The sequence below is a fragment of the Grammomys surdaster genome, unplaced genomic scaffold, assembly GCF_004785775.1.
Source record: "Grammomys surdaster isolate TR1022 unplaced genomic scaffold, NIH_TR_1.0 372, whole genome shotgun sequence".
NCBI classification, from domain to species: domain Eukaryota; kingdom Metazoa; phylum Chordata; class Mammalia; order Rodentia; family Muridae; genus Grammomys; species Grammomys surdaster.
The window spans coordinates 7050533-7070936 of NW_021604791.1; the positions used below are offsets into that span (position 1 = coordinate 7050533).

Genomic DNA, 20404 nt, shown 5'->3' on the forward strand with positions numbered 1-20404 from the left:
AGCAAAGGAGTATAGGTTCATTTATTGCCTTCTGTTTGATGTCCATGCTGATTTTTAAAAGAAATTGCTATGAATTAGGGCTTACAGGCTTCTTTCCCAGTAATTCGGGGGCAGTGGCTAAGAAACCAGTGTAAACTAGGGTCCTGTTTCATCCCTAGCGCCGTGCTCAGCTTTTGCAGTGTCTCTTGCCTTTTCGTAAAAGGAGCAAACACATCCCGACCTTTTGCTTTCCCGGCTATAGCCGAGGTCACTTGGGTCGTCCAGGCCCATCTCCGGAGAGCAGCCAGCCTAGCGTGTCTCTAGGATCCGGGAAACCGAGTCCCAGGCAGCCCTCGCACCTCCAGGAGAGGAAACCGAGCGTCAGGCTGGAGAAGTCTAAATTGGCGTAGGCCAAGCTCTTTGCTTTCCCAGGGACAGAGGTACCACTCCGGCCGGCGGCTCCCACCGGTTGGGAGCGCCTCATCCCGGGGAACCGCGAGCCGCCCAAGTTGCTGCAGGCGGCCTCACCCTCCGCTAGGCCCCGCCTCCCGGCCTGCGCTGGGAAGGGGGCCTCGGGGCATTCCGGCTTCCCTGTGCGGCTGCGGAGCGAGCTCCCTCCGGCCTGCAAGAGTGGGGATCTCTCGGTAGCCCGGGATCCCTAGGAGTAGCGCCGTACCTCGGGGCCTGGGGCTGCCTAACGGGGAAAGTCGCATGCGCGCCCAGCGCGCTGGGGAAGGCGGCCGCGAGGGGAGGGGCGAGTGCAGAGCCCGGCCGGCCGCGGAGCCCCGCGCCCACGACGCATGCGCCGGGAGGGAGCGCAATCACGGACTCGGCTGGCGGCTACCGGCTGGAGAGAGGAAACCCCGGACGGCGAGAGCGCGAAGGAAATCTGGCCGCCGCCGCGCGCGCGCTCCCGGTGAGTGCGCCCTACCCGGGTGGGCCACGGCCCGACGCGCGGCGGGCGACTGGCCTGGGCGGCGCATGCGTGTTCCCGGAGCCGGTGGAGGAGGGGAAGGCCGGGAGGGGGAGGAGCGCGGCAGTAGCGGTGAATTTTGAGGGGTGGGTCGGGGGCGCGCACTCGCCGCCCCGGGTGCTGCTGGCTCCCGGAGCCGTGGCGTTTCCCGGCGGTCGCAGTTTGGCAGTCGCGAGCCGCCGCGGACAGAGTCCGGGGCGGGGGAGGGAGGAAGCCGGAGCCTCGGGCGGCCGCACGGTGAGGATACGGGAGGGCGCGGGCGGCAGCGTGTGGGGCCGGGGCGGGAGTCGGGGGGCGGCGGCCAGGCCGGGAGGCGGGAGCTGCGGCCGGGGTCGGGCGACGCGTAGAGAGCGGAGCTCCAGGGAGTCGCGCTCAGCCCGGCCTGCGCCAGGTGTCCCGGGGCCGCCGGGGTTACCTGCGGGGCAGGGGGGCGCGGTGGGTCCCGCGGCCCGGGGCCACTGGGGCCGCCTCGCGCTTGAGACTGGGCGCGGTGCAGCGCGGGGCAGGCCGAGACGGCCGCCGAGAGCGCTCGCGCCCGGGACCCGCTAGGCCTTGTGACCCACTTTATTCCTGTCACCACTCGGGCACGTTTGGAGCGGCGCCCAATGGGGCGCTGGGGCGGCCAGCTCCTCCGCGGAGCCCCCGCCCTCGCGGCGGCCGGCGCGCGCCGGGATCCGCGGTCCGAGCGGCCGCCGCCGCCGCCCAGGGCTGGTTCCGTTAGTGGTCGTGGTTCCGGGGCTCGGTCCGCGGGCTGCGCTGGGCCCCGGGCGTTCGACTGGAGCCGCGTGCGCCGCGCCGGGCCGCGCTCTGTCTGTGGGGCTGGCCGCCTTGGATGTGGTCCTGGATCTCCTGGTACCGGTAGTAGCGCCACGAAGTTTATATCCGTGTGGGTGTTTTCTGCCGTCGTGGTAGTGCGAGGTAGTCAGCAGAATCCTGAAAGATGAAGGAAGAGCTTTGGCCTCTGACCTGACAGATGACAGATCAGGTCGTGGTGTTTTGATATTACAATGCTGAACCACACATAACTTGTAGCCTTTCTAGACGCTTTACAAACAACAGCAACAACAAACCCCGGTGTTTTCTATTGCAGTGAAAGAAAAGCACAAGAAGAAACTTTTACAGGCATTGTTGATTTGACTAGGGCACCGATCCCCGAAATCACCAGAAAGGTAATTTCCCTCGATTGCATTGTTGTAGCTTTAAAAGCTGTTAGAGAAGATTCCAAACCATCCCCTTTCATATCTGATTGAAAAGAAATGAATAGGATATAACTTCATTCGTGACTGACCCTGGATCCCACGGAACACTTCAAGTCTGGTTTGTTTTAAAATCTTAGGAGAAAGAAGCCATGTGCCAAGTTAATTTACTGACTGGCGTGCCATTTGGTTAGCGTGAAGGACTAGCATGATCACCTGTGGAAAAAAAGGACACAAAAATTTGTCATGTAGTAAAAAAAAACTGTGAATCCTGTGCTGTCATATGTGTTAAGGGAGAGTGAAGTAACTATATATAGTCACTGTATATGTCCATGTTTGTGTGTGTGTGTATTTATGTGTGTGTATATATATATATGCATGTATACACACATAGACTACATATAGTCTGTGTTGCTCTTCAGTATAAAGAAGTCCTAGAATAATACTAGAAACCCAGTATTTATGGGAAAGGGAGAAATGATCTGAAGAGGAAAGGGTGGAAAATGGAATGCTTTACATATTTATAGTCTTATTTTTTTTAATGTTTTATGGATTCATAAACAGATTTTTTATCATTCTCAGTATTTTTTCTCTTAATAATTGAAAAATAAACTGGAAGTGAACTTGATTGTTGTTTACACTTTATGATGCTGAAGTCACAGGCAAATTCAAAACTGTAGAAGTTGTCTGACTTGCTAACACTTGATAACTGCTTTTGGTGTTAAAGCTGGGTTGTGCTCCTTCGATAGTATAGTGTCTCCCTTTTTATATTTTTAAAAACTATAGTTTTACAATTTTTTTCCTTTTGTCGATCCTTATCTCAAAGTTTGTGCATTCTGTTTACAGTGATGATAAACCAAGTTGTTTAGCTTAGTGTACTTTTTTGGTGGGAAGCTATTATTTTCTTTAAGGAAGTCAGACATGAACACCAGTAAAATATAAATGTATGTGTGTTTGTTTGAGAGAGCGTGTGTATGTCTGTTTGAGTGTGTATGTGAGTGTATATGTTTGTATATATGTGTGTGACTGTATATATGTGAGTATGTACATGTATTGTGTATGTGGTTATTTCTTAAGGAAAGCAAAATTCAGAATTAAATGTAAGAAACTAAACAATTTATGATAAAGATTGTGTAAATATATGTTAATGATGTTTCTCGTTCTGCCAGCAGACATAACTTGGACAGCATGGCTAAGGTTGAAAGGGTGTTGGATGAGAGTGAATGCAATTATAGGGAGGGAATTCTCAAAAACTCCCTCTAGTGACAATAATATTCTATGGGAACTAGTCACATAGACATGTACTTACTATTACTAGTATTTTTTATTTTGTAGGCCAGAATGTTCGTGTTGTTTCTGTTTGATGCAGATATATGACAGTCACTCTAGTGCAAAATGGCATTTATTTTTTACTTGGACATCATGTATGTAGCTCTTTTCCAATCTTTTTAACAGATGAATCTATAGGTTAAGGCTGTCTTCAATTTTTGTTGTTGTTAAGATAGAATTTCATGCTGTAGTAACCCAGGCTATGATGGAAATTACTATGCTGTCTAGACTGGTCTTGAACTCATGGTAATCCTCCTGCCTCAGCGACCTAGTACTAGAATTACAGGCATGTGTCACAACACAGGATATACATTTCTATTTCTACCTCTTGTCTTTCTCCAGAAAGAATTAGTAACAATTGGATGTGTAGCTTTCTCTATCTTTTTCTGTGAATTTGTAAATATGTCCACTTTAGTCTTAATTGAATTGATTTTTTTAATGGTAGGATTTTTTTGGGGGGGGGTGACGGGAGGTGGGCTGTGTTGGGAAGTCTTATTAGCAGGTAGTTCAGACTGGTCCATGGTGGAGGTAGAGAACTTCCTCTCTTGCTCAACCTTTTGAGTGCTGGGGTTTTGCTTGACCAGTTACTGAGATTGTGAATGATTGTTCATTCTGTCGGTTTGCCTGTACTGTAAACCGCACCCCCCACCCCCCACCAAGGATAGAAAGGACTTGGAATATGTCAGAAAGTTTTAACATGTGATATGACTCTTAGGACATAAGCCTCCCCCTCCCTCTCCAGCTATGAAGGCCCAGTTGATGTGGAAGCAGTTTGAAGAAGTTCAAACTGATGTGAATTCAGCATGGAGACTTTGGTTTTAACATTTTTATAAAGGACTCTTAAGGGCCTAAATTTTAGGGTTTAAAGTATGGGCTCCTGAGGGTGAATCTCAGCTTTCTAACTAGTTAAAGAAGGAGAGAACAGAAAGACCAGAAAGCTCAGGCTGGCATCTCAAGAAGGAGCCAACTGCAGCCTCACAGGAGGCATCTCAGATAGGAATGCTGTTGATGTGGATACACTGCATAGTTATGGTTTCCACTGGGAAGAGCCTCTTTATTTGATTATTATAAACTATGTGTTGATTTCAAGATTGTTAGAAATATGGGATTAAGTATAATTGTTCAATGAACTGTTGTCCATTCTCAGACATGTCAGACAGGTCTTGTTAATAATAGAAGTTGGTTCCTTCCACCCTCACTGTCTCCTCAGCACCACATGAAATGCTTCCTCTCCTTAGTTGTACTCACGCTGCTGTGTCAGCTAAACTGTTTATCTGCTCTCAATGCTTTAATAAACATTGTAGGCAGAAAATTATTTTTAAAAGTTTCACATTTTATAGCACAACTATTTCAGTACTTACAGATACATGAAGCTTCTCTTTTGAAGTGTAATTTCCTTGTAGACAGTATATTAACACTGCAATTTTTCCTTTCTGAGCCCAATTGTTGGTAGAGTTGTAAAAAATTATTTACCTAACACTTAAGTGTAAAGAACAGTTTAATACTTACTAATTGGTTTAATTACATAAGGACATTTATAAGTTGCTTTACAAACATTTTTAATAACCCTGATATATGTAATTTCTATGAATTAAGTAGATAAAGATGTTCTGTTTTCTGCATGATTTACTCTGAAAATGTTAAATTATGTTAAAGTATTAATTTTTTTGGACAAAATCACTTTTATATTGTGAGTGCTGGAATCAAAGGTGGACACCACCATGCCTACCAAATTCTCTGCTTTTTAAAAGAGTTTATATTTGATTTGATGTTCAATTTTTAAAATGTTATTATAAATAGTAGAAAATAAAAAGAGAACTTGCTTCCCTCGTTGGTGGTGGTATTTGGATTATTTTGAGACAGAGACTTGCTGGGTAGTCCAGGCTAGTCTCTGTTTTATTTATTACACTTTATTCTCCTGGACCAATTTCTCTGGGACTGGGATTATAGGCCTATGCCATACCTGGCTTCAAACATTTCTGTATTTAGGAAATAAGCACAAATAAAGTTGTACCTGTAGACTAAGCCATTTGCCCACCTAAGAATTTATCCTTTCTATTAATTTGAGTATTCTTTGTTCTTTAGCAGCCTCGCGAGACATTTATGAATTTACTGGATTCTCATAGCCAACTTCTAGTTTAACTGATTTCCTCTGTTTTTCTGTTTTTAAAAGCCTCCTTTCGTCTCTGCTGCTTATTATTTGCTTTCTTTGGGTAGAGTTTGTTTTCTCTAATCTCTCAAGCTAGAAGCTTAAGTCATTTGGTTTTTCATTGTAAGCATACTAGAAATTCTGACTGCTTTAAATGTTTACTTCCAGATTTTTCTATTTTAGGGGGTGAGATTCTGTTGTTTGTTTTGTTTTGTTTTGTTTTGTTTTCAGGTTAGCCTCTAACCCCTGGGTTTAGGACATCCTGATTGTCATTCTTATGAGCATCTGGGACTTCAGACAAGCACACCTGTGTCTGGTGTCTCTGAGATCTGGGATTATTGAGAAGTTTGTTAGTTTCTAAATATTTGGGAGTTTTCCAGAAATATTTCTGTTAATCTAATTCCAGTGTGATGACTTTTAAATTCACTGAAATTTGTTCTATAGCTCCAAATATGATCTTGTCTCATATATATTTGAAAAGAATGTTATTGGCTATGGTGTTCTATAAATACCAGTTAGGTCAAGTTGGTTTGTTGTTTTATTTATACCATATTATTTTAGAATGAATGTCAGACCTAGTATTTTCTGCCAGAGGGCATGTTAGCTTTTTCATTGCTGTAACAAAATACCTGAATGAAACAACTTAAGGAAGGACCGATTTTGTTTCTTAGGTGTCAGTGGTTGGCTGGCTCCATTCAGGTTCTGAGGTGAGACAGAGCTTGGTGGGAGGGGGCATGATAGAACAGGGCCGCTCATCTCGGGGAGCAGACAGAGAGGTCTGCACAGACTAGTCCTCTCCAGTGACCTCTGAAAGTTTCTTACTGCCAGTAATGCCATCAGATTAGGAATCTGTCAGTGGATTAACCCATCCATCAGGTCAGAGCTCTGCTGTCCTGCTCAACTGTGTGGTTGGGTCCATTAGCTAGGGACCATGCTTTCAACACCACAGCTTTTTGGTAGGCACCATAACAGAATGTTCATCTTTTCATGTAGGTAGGTGGAAATGGGAGCATAGCGTCTTAAACTAAGGGGAGGCTAAGAGACAGAATCTTGCTAGGTTATTGTTGGGGTCATTCTTCACCCATATCCTTCTAAGAAAATAGATCACAGGTATATACCACTGCCTGGGCCCTGCACAGTTTTAAATTTCTTGGAGGAAATAGAAGCTAAGAACTCTGAATTCCTATAGGCTGACAGTTCAGTGCTCTAGCCCTTCATGAACACCCAGTGCTCGCCTCGCTTCACTGGCGCACATCCATGTTCTCCACGAACTGGATGGAACTGAGCCTCTGGTCTGAGTCCGGATTGGAAGAGGCCCTCGTTAAGTGTAACTCTGGCAGGATGAGACCTTTAAAAGACCCCTCCTGCCTCTGTAGTCTTGTCCTCATGCTGTCTCCTGAATATGGTTTTTATAATTCCACTGCCTTTTCTAGTTCTTAAAAAGAACTACTGCAAGCTCTCTTTTGTATTTAGATGTGAACATATTCCTGCTATTAAAAAAAATACCTGGAATGCTTGATTTGAGGGACTCATTTTATTTTACTTAGTGTTTAGGTATTAATGTTGATAGATTTTCATTTTAATACTTAAAAATTCATTGTTTTTAGAAGTGTAGTTTATATGTCTTAAAATTCACAGAGTTGTGATAAATATATGCAAATAAATGTCCAATACCAGGAAACAAAACTCTTCATCCTCGAAAGTTTTTGTTCTCTGGCAGCCACTGGTTTGTTTGTTTATTTATTTATTTATTTATTTGCATGTTTTCCTTTTCTGTGATGCAGAAGAGGAGAGAGTGGTGCTGCCTTTCACAGCACTCTCCTGTCAATCTTTTATTGCTAGATGGTGTTCTGTTGTGGGAGTGTGCACACAATGTGTCTACCCAGTTATAAGTTGATAGGTTGCTAGTGTGGGACTAGTGTAAGAACTGCCACATGTTGTGCACGTGTATTTTCATTTCACTTGGGCAAGTCCCTGAGAATGTTATTACCAGGTTTCCTAGCAATCGCAGGCTTGACTGTATAAGACACTGATGCATTGTTTTCTGAAGTAGACGTGCAGCTCTATATTCCCTGCACCAATCTTTAGCAGTTCCATTTGCTTCTGATTTTGGTGGCCTGCACTCAGTAATGTCAGTGTACTTGCATTAGGTACCTTGTTCTGGCTTTCATTTGCATTTCTATAATTAATTGTATTAAATATTTTCAACTGTATATCATTGGTGTGTTTTCTTTTGTGGAGTATATGCCCAAATCTTTGTCCATTTAAGAAAAATGTGTTATTTGCTTATTATTGAGGTTGAGTGATATTCTCTGGCTTACGTGTACTCTATTAAAAGGGTTTTGTCAGATACTAGCTAATAGAATTGTAGAAATTAGCTCCCAACCTGTGACTTGCTTGCCTTTTTATGTTTATTGGCAGTTTTGAAGAAAGTTTTAACTATGATGATACTTGATTCATTAATTCATTTTACTTTTTTTCTTTTTCTTTTCTTTTTGTTGTAGGGTGTTTGCTTGTTTATTTGTTTGTTTGTTTGAAACAGGGTCTGACTGTGTAGCCCCCATTGGTCTGGAACTTGCTAGGCAGACCAGACTGGTTTTAAACTACTGAAACTGGCTTCCCTCTGCTTTCTGAATGCTGGAATTAAAATAAAAAGCACACCCCCTAACCCTAACCCCATGCTGGGCAATTTTTTTTATGCTTTTTTTTTTTTTTGGTGTCTTAGCTAAGAACTACTTTATTTCATATTTGTCACAGAAGTTTTAAGAGTTTTGTTTTCATATTTAAGTCTGTCTGAATCAAGTTGATTTTTATATACAGTATGTAGAAAAGTGATATTAAAAACTTCCCACATAATTATGCAGTTCTGTTCCCATGATTGTACTTCGTAATTATTTAATTTATAGTTAATATAGTTAATAGTATTTCTCCAAAAATGATCGAGCATTAATACTCAAGAGGCAAAGGAGAGTTCTTAGGAACCTTAGTGAAGGATTTTCATGGTCTTCTATCAGATTATTCTGTATCAAATGAACAAAAACAAAGCTGTATATAGTTGCTAAGTATACCCATTATGGTCAGAATTGGATGGGTAATCTTAACTCTGCTTTGAAAAGAGATTGTTGTGCTTATTTTCAGAACATTTAAAATATAAAAAAATATAAAAAATATGAATATAAAAAAGTTGACTATCATACTAGATAATAAAACTTTAGTGTATTACAAAAGTAGTAATGTATGCAGCTGTCCCTGTTGGTGTAGTAGCTGTTAGTCATGTGTGTGTAAATTTAAAGTAAAATTTGATACTCTGATTTCTCTCTTTAGTCCATTCAAATGTTCAGTGAGATTGATTGCCTGAAATTGATTGCCTTTAGGATAGGGAGGAAGAAGGCTGATTAAAGACTGAGTCAGCTTTAGAGTCCTTACTTTAGAGCTGAGAGTCAGTATACATGAGTTTTAATACATTCATTGTTAACGGATATGCAAACCTTAAAGTTGTACATATTAATAAGGTACCATGTAATGTCCAATACTTTTGTACATTACGTAGTATTTAAATCAGATTACACACACACACACACACACACACACACACACACACACTTTATTTCTTTATGGTGGAAACTTGAGATTTTTTTGTAGCTTTTGGAATTAGTAGTACATAATTGCTATCTGTAGTGATGAATACTGTAGTACCCAGTGCTTCTTCCAGTCTGAACAGTAAATTGGTACCCCATAAATGAGCCTTTCTCCATTCTCTATTTTCTTAACCTACCCAAGCCTCTGGTAACCACTCTTGTAGTCTGAACTATGAGGTCAGCTCTTTTAGGTTCCATGTAAGTGTGAAATCATTTACATGTGTGTAAGTACTTGTCTTTCTGTGCCTAGCTAAATCCAGTACCATCTCTATTATAACAGATGAAAGGGTTTCTTTTGTTATGGCTGAGATGTAGTCTATCATATATGCATATCCCTTTAAAATCTGTCTACGTGTTGGTGGACATGATTGTTTCCACTTATTGGTTAATATGGAACACATACATAGCGAGCATAGAAACATAGGTTTCTCTTCAACATGTCTGTAGTTCCTTTATATACAATTGTGTAATTGATGGATTATTTTTCATGTTTTGAGGACTATCCTTACTATTTTGTATAATGGCTGTACTAATTTACATTCCTACCAACAGTGTATGAGAGTTCTCTTTTCTCTATTCCCTGTTAGCATTTGTTAACTTCTTTTTTGATATTAGCCATTTTTTAATATAGTAAAGAGATATTTCATTGTGGTTTTGACATATTTCTTAATGAGTTGAGCTTTTTTCCTGTACCAGTTGGTCATTTGTATAATTTGCTACTTTTTTCTTCTCTCTCCTGCTCCTCCCTGACTCCTCGTGTGTGCGTGCGTGTGTGTGTGTGTGTGTGTGTGTGTGTGTGTGTGTCTGAACCTAGGGCTTCATACATAAGATGTGAGTGCTTTACCACTGGGCCATACCCTCAGCCCTCTCACATCTTCTTTGAGAAATGTCTGTTTGCGCTGTTGCTTCTCTGTGTGTGTGTGCGTGTATGTGTTAAAGTTTCTGTATTCATGTGTGCCCATGCGTGCTAAAACCAAAGGTTGGCATTGAGTGTCTACCTCAGTTACTTACTACCTTGCTCCTTTTTTCTTGAGAATCTTTATATATTACATTTTGATCATACTTCCCCCTCCCCTAGTGCCTTCCAGATCTTCCCCATCTCTACACACCCAACTTTGGTTTTTTCCTCTTTTAAAAGCAAAACAAAACAAAATTACAACAGCCCCCATAAAATCAAAATCAAAAGATCAATAAGACAAAAAGAAAAAAATGCCAGAACAAAGCAAAAATGAAACAAAATGGTCCACTCAGAAAAATTGAGTTCCTCTTGTCTTGACTAACTACTCCTGGTGAGGCCTGCTGTGAAGTATGGTTGATATACTTAGAGAGACTTCCTTGGAGAAAACTGATTTTTTCCTTTGCCAGTGGCTATCAGTTGCAGACAGCTCCTTGGTTAGGGTGTGGCCCTCTCACCACATTATCCTCTCAGTGCTGGGCTCCATGGGACTTGCGCCTGTTGCAGGTCTTGTGCATGTTGCCACAGTCTCAGAACTTCACACTGCATCATCAGTCCTGTTGTGTCTGGAAGACACTGTTTCCTTGGCTTCGTCCATCATCTATGACTCTTTAAGTCTTCCTGCTTTCTCTTCCCCATAGATCATTGAGCACCTAGGGGAGGGCTTGAGGAAGTCATCCCACTTAGGACTGAGTGTTCCACAGTCTCTTCTCTTGTGTTGTTTCACACTACAAGAAGCTTCTCTGATGTGAGTTGCTATTTTGCTTTTCAGGGTGCCTGGAACGCACTGATTTGGCTAGTCTGGCTGCCCGTTCTCTTGTTTGTGCCTACTCAGCCCTCAGATTAGAAGTTTATGCCACTGTGATGCCTGTCTTTTTATGCAGGTTCTAGAGATTTAACTGTAGTCCTTAGCCCTTGTAGGAAACACTTAGGCAGTCTTTTCAGCTCTGTTTTTGTTACCTTTTGTTACCTTCTGCTTTGCTTTCCTATTTGGAATTTGAGAATGTACTGCTTTGGAAAGTAAAGGTAGTCTAAATTTTTTGTGATTAATCTCAAATCAAGCACAGAATGCTTACTGAAAGTACAGAAATTTGGTACTTGTTAAATGACCTTAGAACAGATTACAAACTTCTTTTTCAATAAACACTTGATACTTTGTTGCTTGCTTATGTCCCTAAGGATTAGTACATAATTTAAAAGTCTAATAGTAATTGTTTGACATTTCGCCCACGTTAAATGTACACTATGATTACCAGCATTCAAACAGTCACTTTAATGATTCTGGTTTAATATTTGATGAGTCCAGTGAGGCATTATTGGAACACCTGGTACAAGGACTTTCTTCATTCTATTACCGTTCTTCTCCGGTGTGTTAAAGGAGCTCACCTGTCTTGCCTTTAGGTCCTCTCTACTCATTATCTTGTGTTAAAAGTCTTGAGCTTCTTCCCTAAAGATGTTGCTAGAGTGCTTTCTGTAGTTACAAAAATAAATTGAAATACTGTGCCAGTCATAAGAGACTTGCTTATATGTACTCATAGACTCAATTCCTGGCCACAGGATATATTCAATTTTATATACACACATGTACATACATGCATATATGTGTGTGTGTAATTATATTAATTTTTCATTAATATTAATAAATTTGTTGGCCTGTGGTTTTCTTATGTCTTTGGTTCTGATAGGGTAATTCTGATTTTCTAGAATGAATTTTTTAAAAAATGGACTTTAAAGGGCCCTCTCTTCAGGGCTGTGGAAACGTGAGGAGCACTGGTAGATAGCTGCTGAGCCGAGCAAAACCTTGGAGAGAAGGAGACTCACTGATAAGAGGTCCTTCATTGGGGACCAGGGACAAGACAATGCAGCGTCTTTCAAGGGCACTGGAGCTGGTTCTCTTAGTTCTTTGTGCGTGTGCGTGTGCGTGTGTGTAGGTATTCATGTGCTGTAGCACATATGTGGAAGTCAGACAGTAACTATGGGTGTTGGTCTTTGCTGACACATCTTGTTTAGACAGGTTTTTTGTTTGTTGTCAGGCCAGCTGGCCCTTGAACTTGTGGAGATTTTCTTGTCTCCATCTCCCATTTCACAGTCAGAGCTCTGCAGTTGATAGTCCAGATATGCTATTGCATCCAACTTTCTGTGGGTTCTGGTGACTCAAACACAGGTCCTCGTGCTTGTGTGGCGAGATGCTACTCTCAGGGTCACCTCAGCCCAGCTCTTCACCTTAATCTCGTTTGCCACAGTTATAAAATACCTCTTTGCCTTTGTAATTTATAGATGGCCGGCATGTCCAAGTGTCTGTTGACTTGTTTTCTGCTTCAAAGATGATGTCTTCCAAACTGCTTTTCACATGAAGAAAAGGGACAGCCAAGCTTCTTTAACACTTTTTATAAGGGTCCTAAATCCCATTCATGACTCAGCTCCCAGAGACCCACACTGTCGCACTGTCTGTCACTGTGGGGATTAAGTTTCCACATAAGAATTTTGTGGAGACACTTTTAGATCATAGTACTGGTGTACTTCTTTGAAGTTTGAAACAAAGTGAGTCCAGCCAACCTTTCCTTTTATTTGTTTGTTGTTTTGTCTGGTGTTGAAGTTGTTCTCCTCCTGGCTTAGCTTCCAGTGCTGGCTTATAAATGTGCGCCCGTCTGGCTCCAGCAGTCTGACTTTAAGCATCTCATAGAGGAAAAACTCGAAGAAATATTCAGAATTCTTAATACCCCATAAAGAAAAACATTGTTTTTTTTTTTCCTTGTTTGGCACTGTCTGAGACACTCTAACCCTTTCTCTTTTCCCATATTTATCCCAAACAGCTTACGTTTTCTCATGGCTCTTTCTCATGGTATAGATTTGTATAACTACCCTGCAGTCAAGGCATAAAACTAGTCTACTCGATCTCTCAGACTACCTCATAACTGAGTGATATGCAGTTACCTCTTTGCTCTCATCCCCTTTTTTGTCTTCCTTTCCTTTTTCTGTTATATCTTGTAGGCTTAGATTTTTCAAAACCTACTTTAATAAGAGTTCTCAAATGCTTCGACCTGCACCCCTCCCTAGCCCACTGTCCAAAGAGGAGAAAAGATGGTAAATAGGACAAAGGGATGTGGACCTTTTTAGAAGTAGTTCTTTGGGGGTGATTCCAATCTCAGTTGTCAGGAGACCAGCCGTCCAGTTCAGTAGTGTCAGGATAGCAAAAGTCCAGTTCACCAAGCAGCCAAGTCTCTGCTGAATCAACATGAGACAGTGGCAACAACCAGAACCAGCAGGAATACCAGGTGAAGTGCTCTGCCTTGCCTCTCTCCGTGAAGTAAAGGTCAGTGAAGAAGTGAAACCAATGAAGCAATGCAAAAGCCCTGACACTGTCTGTAGAGTCCTACTTATACTCTCTCCAAAAATCACGTGTCCTCTCCCAGGTCTTCTGCATCACATGACACAATGAGAAATTTCCACTTCATACCTTATTACTGTACCCTTCTTCTTGTTATCAGCATAGGATCTGTGCCTCAGGTTTCCTCTTTTAAAGTTGAAACCGGCTTCCAGATTTCCTTGACCAGTCTATATCAGGAATTGGGTTTGATGGTATGACTTCAGTACTCACATATGTTTTCAAACCCGTGTCTGTACTTAGGAAATGACCCTTTCCTGAATTTAGGAAATTACCCTTTCCTGAATTCAGGAAATAACTCTTACTCTTAACTAGGTCACTTACATTTCCCCCAGTACCAGTTTTGTTTCATTTCCTAGTCTGTAGCTTTTCCTTCATATTCTTTTTTTTTTTACCCAATAAATGCTATCATTTTTTTTTTTTACTATTTTTTTTTTTTAAATTCTGACTGCAGTCCCCTTTCTGTCCTCTCCTCCAAGTCCTGCCCTCACAGACCCTTCCTTTCAGTCCCCTCTCACCTTTCTCCTCAAAGAAGAGGAGACCTCCTCCCCCATGGGTACCAACCCACCCTGGCACATCAAGTTGCAGCGGGACTGAGTGCATCCTCTCCCATGGAGGCCAGACAAAGCAGTCCACCTAGGGAAAGGGGACCCAGTGGCAGACAACAGTTATAGACAGCCCCTGCTCCAATTGTCGGGGGACCCACATGAAGACCAAGCTATACATTTGTGGTCTAGGTCCAGCCCATGCATGCTATTTGTTTGGTTGTGTAGTCTCTGTGAGCCCCCACAGGCCCAGCTTAGTTGATTCTAGGTATTCTTGTGGTGTCCTTGACTCCTCTGCCAGCCTCAATCCTCCCCACCCCAAACTCTTTCACAAGATTCCCTGAGCTCTGCCTAATGTTTGGCTGTGGATCTCTGCATCTGTTTCCATCAGCCACTGGATGAAGCCTCTCAGGAGACAGTTATGCAAGGTTCCTGTCTGCAGGCATAGCAGAGTATCATTAATAGTGTCAGGGGTTGGCTTTCTCCCATGGGGTGGTTCTCAAGTTGGGGCAGTCATTGGTTGACTATTCCCTCGATCTCTGCTCCATCTTTATCCCTGCAGATTTTGTAGGCAGGATGGATTTTGGGTTGAAGGTTTTGTGGGTGAGGTGGTGTCCCCCTCCTTCAACTGGACTTCCTACCTGGCTACAGTAAGTGGCCACTTCAGTTTCCATATCCCCAGCTGCCAGCAGTCTCAGCTAGGGTCATCCCCATAGACTCTGTGGAGCCTCCCATGTCCCAGGTCTCCTGAATATTCCAGAGATGCCCTCCCAACCCCCAGACTGATTTCTGTTCTCTCTCCCAGCCCTATCTTCCCCACGCCCACTTCTGCTCCCCCCCCCACCTGATCCCAACCCCCACTCCCTTCCCATCCTCCTTTTCCACCCATTTACTTCCCTCCATCTGCCTTCAATGTCCGATTGATTTTCCCTTCTGAGTGAGAGTCAAGCATCCTCCTTTGGGCCCTCCTTGTTACTTAGCTTCTTTGGGTCTGTTGATTGTAGCATGATTATTCTGTACTTTATAGCTAACATCCACTTATAAGTGAGTACATGCCATGGGTGTCTTTCTGAGTTTGAGTTACCTCACTCAGGATGATGTTTTCAAGTTCCATCCATTTGCCTGCAAATTTCATTATGTCTTTGTCTTTAATTGCTGAGTAGTACTCCATTGTGTAAATGCATCACACTTCTGTATCCATTCCTCTGTTGAGCAGCGTCTGGCTATTACAGATAAAGCTGCTATGAACACAGTGGAGCAAGTGCTCTTGTGGTATGGTGGAGCATCCTTTGGGTATATGCCCAAAGTGATATAGCTGGATCTTGAAGTAGAAGTATTCCCTGGTTTTCTGAGAAACCACTGCATTGATTTTCAAAGTGGTTGTAAAAGTTTGCACACCCAGCAGCAATGGAGGAGGAGTGTTCCCTTTGCTTCACATCCTCACCAGCATCTGCTATCACTTGAGTTTTTGATCTTAGCCATTCTGATGTGTGTGTAAGGTAGAATCTCAGAATTGTTTTGATTTGTGTTTCCCTGATGTCTACGGGCATTGAACATTTCTTTAAGTACTGCTCAGCCATTAGAGATTCTTCTGTTGAGAATTCTCTGTTTAGCTCTGTACCACATGGGTTATTTGGTTTGTTGTTGTTATTTTGCTATATTGTTATTTTGTTTGATTTCTTGACTCTTAAGAGTCTTTTGGGGAACAAAAGCTTTCAGTTTTGATGAAGTCTAGTTTACCAGTTTTTGTCTGTGGAGTGTACTTGAAGTCATTCTGAAGAGCTACACCAAGTTCTAGGTTCCTAGGATTTTCTCTTTTATAGATCAGTAGTCTACATTTAAATATATGATATATCTGGAGGCTAGAGAGATGGTTCAGTGGCTAAGAACACTTCCTGCTCTTCCAAAGGACTGGAATTTAATGTCCAGCACTTACTTTGAGTGGCTTACAACTGTCTGTATCCAGCTCCAGGAGTCATTCTCCTGGCTACATGTACATGGCTTTCCCCCATCTCCACCCACCGGTATAGCTTTAAATGTAGATGTATTTTGAGTTTCTTGTATAAAGGTTGAAGATCAGGTAAGGGGTCCCTTGGTGAGGTAGGTTCCTTCCTTCCTTCCTTCCTTCCTTCCTTCCTTCCTTCCTTCCTTCCTTCCTTCTTTCTTTCTTTCTTTCTTTCTTTCTTTCTTTCTTTCTTTTTACCTATGGTTTTATGCCAGATTTTCTCTAGTACTATTGTTGAAAGATTGTCCTTTCTCTGGTGGGCTGCTTTTGTTCCTTTTCAGTACTGTTGTCTGTCTGCTTTTGTGTCAGGCCTATTCTATTTGCTTACTAATATCTTTTCCTCAGCCAATCCCACACAATCTTGACTTACTGCAGTAACATAATCTTGAAATCAAGTTGGAGTGACCTCTGACCCTTTTTTTAAAAATTGAATTTAGCTATCCTATGCCTTTCCATTTAAATTTTGGAATCCTGTGTATATCTAAAAAATATATCTTAATTGACATTTTGATAGGATTGTATTAAATTTGCATACTACTCAGCTGATCTTGTCAAATTACAAGATACACGCCTTTGGGAACATCTATAGTCATTCTCATCAGTCTTAACACCTTGATGGATTTCACGTGATAGCTTCAGCCTTCTCTGAGCTCAGAGTCATGCGATTTTTTTTCTTACTTGTAATATGGTGGGACTTCAGTGTCCTCATGAACTTAGTCCAAGGGATTATAAACATATTTGGGGCATGGTCTGCTCCTTTTCTTTGTAGCTTTTAATTAAAACTCTTTAAATTTTTCATGTTTATGTATAAGAAATGTATGTTAGTCAGTTTACAATTGCAGTAACAGACTGACAACAATTTTTAAAGGAGGGAAGTTTTATTTGGCTCAGAGTTTTTAGATGTTTTAGTTCATGATCAGCTTGTTTTGTTGCTATAGGCTGTGAGGAGGCAGAGCATGATGGCAGCAGGACTGTGTGGAGAGGGTGGCTTACATCATGGTAGATAGGAAAACTCTGGGGAGAAGACCTTCTTTTCCAAGGCATATTCCCACTAACCTGTCTCTTGTAAGCAGGTCACATCTCCTAATAGCTCATATAGCTGTAGATAAATCCATTGATAAAGTTAGCATCCTCATGATGCAGTGCCTGTCAGTTACACTGCTCAGTGGGACCAAGCCTCTTATACACAAGCCTTAGGAACCACTGTAGCAGAATAAAAATAATTGAAATCCAAATTCTTTTCTTTTTATCAATTTCTGAAAGTTTCCCTCTCAAAAGTAAGCGCTATAACTTTCTGTTTCCTGTGACAGAGGGAGATTATTTGCAAATGACTGTATATAGAATAAGAATGTTATATAATGAATTATACCAATAAATCTAGTCCATGAATTGATATTACTCTATAAAGAACAGATCTAAAGAAAATTTAGTCACAGTTTACAATTGCTGTAACAGACTGACAACAATTTTTAAAGGAGGGAAGTTTGATTTGGCTCAGAGTTTTTAGATGTTTTAGTTCATGGTCAGCTTGTTTTAGTCAGGTTTTAGACTTACAGCTTGAACAATTACCATGTCTTAAAGTTATAATAGTTTACGTGTAAATGGCTGTATCATTTGTACACTTTCTGTTTTTCCAAGTTTAGCATGCTAAATGCCCATTTCTCTGTGACTCATAAGCTAAGAGTAATGTTTGCTTTAAAAAAAAAAGATTTTTAAGAATACTAAGTGTGACATGTAAAAGGTGAAATTGAGATTTCAGTGTTGATGACTTTGCTAAAATGTAACCACTCTTGTTTTGTTTTGTGTAAACTGTGTGGCTGCTTTCAAGCCATAGTGACAATACACTGGTGACAGCAGAGACTTTAGGACCATTCTTCTGGGCTGTCCCTTACAGACTAAGTTAGCTGACCCTTTGTATTAGTTCCTTCTAGACAGACTCAGGAAGACCAGGACTGAAATATTACCTCTGGTGTTCCTCTGGAACACTTGACAGCAACTGTAGGCACACTTACCACTCGAAATCCAGTTCCTTCCTGAAAAACAGAAAAGACAAAACCCTTTTTCTTGTGACAGCAGGTGTTTGCGGTCGACTACATTATGCATTGTGCATGTTTTCTTCACCGCTGATTGGTCTCCCACACTAGCAATAACTTGGTACATGATTGGACAGAGTACTAGTTGAATGAAAGAAAGAAGACTGGTTAGAGCCTCGTGTCTGTCAGGTAGGCACAATCACAGTAATGCCAGCCTTCTTCAAGAGTTTGCTTTCTGAGATTTAAGGTATTTTTGTTCACTGAAGTAGCATTTTGATAAAAATAAATTTTCTTTAGATCTGTTCTTTATAGCAATATCAATTCATGGACTAGATTTATTGGTATAATTAATTATATAATGTTATTTTCTAAAATCTTTAAAAGACCTAATTAACCTTTAAGAAACATAGAACCTACTTCATTGTTAAACCTTAGCACAAACATATTTGCGCACAGAGAGAGAGACAGAGAGACAGAGAGACAGACAGAGACAGAGAGACAGACAGAGAAACAGAGAGAATGCATTGTTACTTGATAGGAAATTTATTTATGTAAGTTTTCCAAACTTCCCCTAACTCTCCACCAAGCCTTATTTTATAATGGAACTTGCCTACATGGTTTACTCAACAGTTCAACTTACAAAATCTTATTTCACAGAACATAAAGATTGTGTACAAGATTTTTAGTGATGGAAACATTGTTCCAGATTCTGAAAATGATTGGTAAGTTAAGCTTAAAAAAACAAAACAAAGCACCACCACCAACACTAACACTCACTCATCCTGTAGACAGATTATAGCCCAGAATTAAAAGGGCCATAAACAATGGTTAAGAGGGAGCTGCAGCTATTAAGAAATGCTAGGAAGTCTCAGGCCTAGTGGATTTATGGTCAATGACTCGAAGATACTATATAAAAATTGGTTGTGAAATGTGTAAAATAAAATGACTAAAGCAGAATACAAAAACCACTTTTGACTGATGAGCGTTAAGAACTCTGATTAGGAGACAAAAGTCAAGCATGAGAAGTACGTTGTAGGAGTCAGGCTGAGAAGGAAGTCGAAGCTGACCTGCCTGTGCAGGGACGTGTGAGAGGAGGGATGCATTGTAGAGTCAGAGGACAGTTAGCAAGGACTGGAAAAGAGGCCCCCTACCTTGAAACACTTAGAATTATAGTTCCATTGCCATGGTGGCATAAACATTCAAAGTGTTGAAGGAAAAATGTCTTTAGCCTGAAGAAGTGGAAAAGCTCCCTGGAAGCTGGAGCATGATTTGGGAATCCTAAGAGAAGGCAGCTCTGTTTGTGTGTGTGTAAACCCCAAGGGCCCGCCACACGTTCAAGCTACCTGAGTTGAGAACAGATCTCACAAAGCGGAGAAGTGACCTAGAAGGTAAACCACAGCTCATGCTGTGCATGGAGATGGTGACCCTCAAATAGTAAAGCAGACGCTTTAAAAACGCAACTGGCATGGGACCACCACCCACACAAGTCTAAAGGAGAACCTGTGGTCTAAACCGAAAGTCATACTCCCAGAGTGTATTACTAGAGCCTTGAGCCCCATGGCAATGTTTGGAGTGTCTAGAATGCAGTACAAATTTTTTTGACATACAAAGAAAAAGGAAATTGTGACTCTTAAGGAAACCATGAGAAGAACCACAAAATAGAGTGATGAAAAAGACCTTAAACAAGCCTTGAGTTAAAAGCCAAGCACTTGATATGAGTGGAAAGTAGAGTTTACGATTTGCTTCTAATATTTGAAAATCTCATAGAAATTAGAATATGAATCAAATGGAATTTCAGAAGGAAAAATGTGAATTGTGAATTGAAAAATACATTCACTATAAGGGTTCAACATAGTAGAGATGACAGGAAAGAGGAAGTGAACGTGAAAATAATCAGTGGACATCTCCAGACTGTGTTGTGTACATCAAGGTCAGCTTTATAACATAGATTCATGTTGCGATCTGAAGTCTGTCACAGCTTTCTGCCTATGGGGTAGTGTGCGGTCTGTACATCTGCATGGTCCTCATACAGTTGCTTCTGAGTTGTTGCAAAGATCTGTGTGCAGCTTGATCCTCGTCTGCCTGTCATGCTACAGTTCAGAGGTAGCCTTGACTTGCCAGTGTCTCATACTGAGTCACTTAAGACTAAGGTAAAGTAATCACACACACACACACACACACACACTGATATAGAAAGTACAACAACATGGATATAAA

At 41.7% G+C, this 20404-nt stretch overlaps 1 protein-coding gene across 3 annotated transcripts in view; it reads left to right on the forward strand.

The window, feature by feature from the left end:
• Positions 1-785: 785 nt before the first annotated feature.
• Clock (clock circadian regulator) overlaps positions 786-20404 on the forward strand; it is an 84060-nt gene continuing 64441 nt past the window's right edge. For 2 of the 3 annotated variants that reach the window (XM_028780731.1, XM_028780733.1), the window contains exons 1-2: positions 786-895; positions 2043-2121. The gene's annotated coding sequence lies outside the window, so the exon portion shown is untranslated. Of the gene's footprint in view, positions 896-1162; positions 1190-2042; positions 2122-20404 lie in introns of those variants that run through there. The other variant, XM_028780732.1, reaches the window with a different exon arrangement.